Raw genomic sequence first — 4,697 nt, 5'->3', positions numbered from 1 at the left:
AAAAAAAAAAAAAAAAAAAGGATGAGTTTGGCCCCTTTTGTCTCACTCTCGCCCTCTCTTTGCACTTCCACCATGTGATGCCTTCTGCCATGTTATGATGCAGCAAGAAGACCCTTACCAGATGCCATTACCTTCAACTTGGACTTCCTAGCCTCTAGAACTATGAGAAATAAATTTCTGTTTATTATAAATTACATTCCCGTCAGCAGTGTATAAGGGTTCTGATTTCCTTATATCCCCACCACCCCTTGTCATTATTTGACTTTTTTATTCTAGTAAGTATGAAGTGGTGTTTCATTGTTTTGATTTCCATCTCTCTGATGACTAATGAATTTGAGCATCTTTTCATGTGTTTACTGTTGGTATATCTTTAGAGAAATATCTGTTCAAGTCCTTTCCCCTTTCTTTGAGTTATTGATCTTTTGTTATTTATTTATTTATTTTTATTTTTATTTTGAGACAAGGTCTCACTCTGTCACCCAGGCTGGAGTGTAGTCTCAGCTCACTGCAGCCTTCGGGGCTTAAGCGATCCTCCCATCTCAACTTCCAGAGTAACTAGGACTACAGGCATGCACCACCACCCTCAGCTAATTTGGTTTTTGTTTTGTTTTGTTTGGTTTGGTTTGGTTTGATTTGGTTTTTTGTTTTGAGACTGAGTTTCACTCTGTCACCCAGGCTGAAGTGCAATGGTGTGTTCTCGGCTCACTGCAACCTCTGCCTCCTGGGTTCAAGTGATTCTCGTCCCTCAGCCTCCCAGGTAGCTGGGACTACAGGTGTATGCCACCAAGCCTGGCTAATTTTTGTATTTTTAGCAGAGATGGGGTTTCACCATGTTGGCCAGGCTGGTCTCGAACTCCTGACCTCAGGTGATCTGCCCTCCTCAGCTTCCCAAAGTGCTGGGATTACAGGTGTGAGCCACTATGCCCAGCCGACGTCCAGCTAATTTGTGTATTTTTTGTTGAGACAGGGTTTCACCATGTTGCCTAGGCTGGTCTCAATCTCCTAGGCTCAAGGGATCCACCCACCCGCGCCTCCCAGAGTGCTAGGATTGTAGGTGTGAACCACTGCACCCGACCTAGTTTTTTTTTGTTTTTTTTTTAATTTTCATAGAGAGTAAGTCTTGCTATGTTGCCCAGGCTGATCCCAAACTCCTGGCCTTAAACAATCCTCCCGCCTTGGCCTCCCCAAGCACTGGGATTAAGTAAGCCATGCCTGCCCAACATTGTCCTTCGAATCACAAAAGTTTTAAAATTGGATTAAGTCCATTTACCTATTTGTTTTTCCTTTTGTTCCTCATGCTTTTAGTGTTGTATCTAAGAATCCATTGCCAAATCTGAGTTCAAAACTATTATTTTCTACAAACAGCCTTGGCACCCATATTGAAAATCAATTGATCATAGACAGGTGGGTTTTTTTTCCCCTGGACTTTCAATTATATTCCATTCATCTATATGTTTTTCCTCATGCTAGGACTGCACTGTCTTGATTATTATTGCTTCGTAATGTTGGGAGTGCCTGAGGAGTGGCATGCACTGTGGGCTGGGGCTTGTCTAGTTCTGTCCAGGCATGCCAGAGCAAGCTAGGACAACTGATTTGGAATATATATATGTATGTGTGTGTGTGTGTGTGTGTATATATACATATATGTGTATATATGTGTATATATACGTATATATGTGTGTGTATATATACACACACACACACTAATAGTGGCTAGCCATCTTATGGTAAGAAATTGTGGCTTTTGTTGGGCACAGTGGCTCATGCCTGTAATCCCAGCACTTTGGGAGGCTGAGGCAGGCAGATCACCTGAGGTCGGGAGTTCGAGACCAGCCTGACCAATATGGAGAAACCCCATCTCTACTAAACATACAAAATTAGCTGGGCGTGGCGGCACATACCTGTAATCCCAGCTACTAGGGAGGCTGAGGCAGAAGAATCGCTTGAACCTGGGAGACGGAGGTTGCGGTGAGCTGAGATCGCGCCATTGCACTCCAGCCTGGGCAACAAGCGAAACTCTGTCTCAAAAAAAAGAAGAAATTGTGACTTTTTATAATCTTTGAAGAGCTTTCCCATTTCTCACAGTAATATGTTTAGAAATCAGGAAGTGTGAGTCTTCCAAATTTGTTCTTTTTCAAGATTATTTTGTTATTCTGAGTCCTTTGCAATTACATGTGAAATTTAGAATCAGCTTGTCACTTTCTCCAAAAAAGCCAACTGAGATTAATCCGTTCGTGAGGGCAGAGCCCTCGTTACTCAATCACCTTTTAAATGCCCAACCTCGTAATAGTGTTACAGTGGGGATTACTTTCCAGCACATGAACTTTTGAGGGACACATTAAAACCGCAGCATTTTGTCCTAACCTCCAAGATTCATGTCCTTCTCACGTCCTTCTCACATGTAAAATACATTCCTTCTATCCCAATAGCCCAGGCTGGAGTGCAGTGGCACAATCTCTGCTTGCTGCTGCCTCAACCTCCCAGGTTCAAGTCACCCTCCCACCACAGCTCCCCAAATAGATAGGACTACTGGTACGTGCCACCACACCCAGTTAATGTTTGTATTTTTTGCAAAGAAGAGGTCTCACTATGTTGTCCTGACTGGTCTTGAATTCCTGGACTCAAGCAATTCTCCCACCTCAGCCTCTCAAAGTGCCGAGATTACTCCAGGCATGAGCCATCTCACCTAGCCAGCCCTAAAGTCTTCACTTATTTCAACATCAACTCAAAAGTCCAAAGTTCCAAGTCTCATCTAAATCAGATATGAATGCAACTCAAGGCACTATTCACCTTGGGGCAAATTTCTGTGAAAGCAAATTACCTTCTTCCAAAATGCAGTGGTTGGACAGGTTTAAGACAGACATTCCCATTCCAAAAGAGATAATTAAGCAAGAGGAAAAGAATAACTGGCCACGAGTAATCCAAAACCCAATAGGGAAAAACAACACTAAATCTTAAAGCTCCAGAATAATCTTCCTTGACTTCATGTCCCACTTCCTGCAGCATTACGAAGAGTAGCATGCACACTGGTCGCACTACAGTTCTGGGTCTTGATGGCATTGCCACTCCCATGGTTGCACTAGTCCTGGTGAGGACTTTCTGCAGCAGCCCCGGCCCCACATTTCCACTCAGCATTGCCCTAGTCGGGGCTATCTGTGGTGGCTCCACCCCTGTGGCAGGTTTCTGCCTGAGATTTCATGCTGTTCCAATACATCGTTTGAATCTAGGTGGAGGGCCGAGTGTGGTGGCTCACGCCCGTAATCCCAGAACTTTGGGAGGCTGAGGCAGGCAGATCACTTGAGGTCAGGAGTGCAAGACCAGCCTGGCCAACATGGCAAAACCCCATCTCTACTAAAAACAAAAAAATTATCTGGGCGTCATGGCACACACCTGTAATCCCACCTAATCGGGAGACTGAGGAAGGGGAATGGCTTGAACCCGGGAGATTGCATTGTAGTGAGCTGAGATTGCACCACCACACTCCAGCCTGGGTGACAGAATAAGACTCTTGTCTCCAAAAAAGAAAAAAGGGCCGGGCACAGTGGCTCATGCCTGTAATCCCAACACTTTGGGAGGCTGAGGCGGGTGGATTGCCTGAGGACAGGAGTTCAAGACCAGCCTGGACAACATGGTGAAACCTCATCTCTCCTAAAAATACAAAAATTAGCTGGGTGTCATGGCACATGTCTGTGATTCCAGCTACTAAGGAGGCTGAGATAAGAGAATCGCTGGAACCCGGGAGGCAGAGGTTGCAGTGAGCCGAGATCGCACCGCTGCCCTCCGCTCCAGTCTGGGCAACAGAGCAAGACTCGGTCTTAAAAAAAAAAAAAAAAAAAAACGAAATCTAGGTGAAGGCTGCCATGCCTTCATAGCTCTTGCATTCTGTGTGCCTGCAGACTTAACATTATAAGGACGCCAGCAAGCTTTATGGTTTATGTCTTCCAGAGGAACTGGTCAAGCTGAGCCCGGGGCCCTTTGAGTCAGGGTTAGGTTGTCCTGTACTGGAATGCAGGAAGCAAGAGTCCCAAGGCATCCCCGGGCTGCAAACCCATTGAGAGCACTCTGGGCCCATCCTACCATTCTACCCTCTTACTACTGTAGGCCAGTGAGGGAAGGGGCAGCCTTGAAGATCTCCGCAATGCCTTCAGGGTTTTTCTCCTGTTCTGATGATTAGCACCTGGCCCCCTTCTAGCATACTAATCTCCGTAGCAAAAGGTCTCTGGGACACGCCCTTGGTATTCTCTCCTGAATGACTTTTTCACTCAGACTGAGAGTTTTCCAAATCTTTCTGCTTTGCTTCCCTTTTGATTTTAAAGTCTGTCATTAAGTAATTTTTTTTCCCCTCGCAAAGCTTAACATAATCAGTTAAAAGTAGTCATGCATGGCAGGACACAGTGGCTCATGTCTGTAATCCTAGCACTTTGGGAGGCCAAGGCAGGAGAACTGCTTGAGTCCAGGAGTTCAAGACCAGCATGGGCAACACAGTGAGACGTTGTCTCTCTCTCTCTCTCTTTTTTTTTTTTTTTGTAAGTAGACTGAATGCTTTGCTGCTTAGATATTTCTTCTGCCAGATAACCTAATTCATTGCTCTCAGGTTGTACATTCCATAAAACCCTCTGGCATGGATAAAATCCAGCCAAGTTCCTTGCCAGTTTATAACAAGGATGGTCTTTACTCCAGTTTCCAATACCTTGTTT

Source organism: Mandrillus leucophaeus, unplaced genomic scaffold (genome assembly GCF_000951045.1).
Source record: "Mandrillus leucophaeus isolate KB7577 unplaced genomic scaffold, Mleu.le_1.0 Scaffold2, whole genome shotgun sequence".
Taxonomy (NCBI): Eukaryota; Metazoa; Chordata; class Mammalia; order Primates; family Cercopithecidae; genus Mandrillus; species Mandrillus leucophaeus.
The sequence above is the reverse complement of the archived record's forward strand: the minus strand, read 5'-3'. Positions refer to the sequence as shown.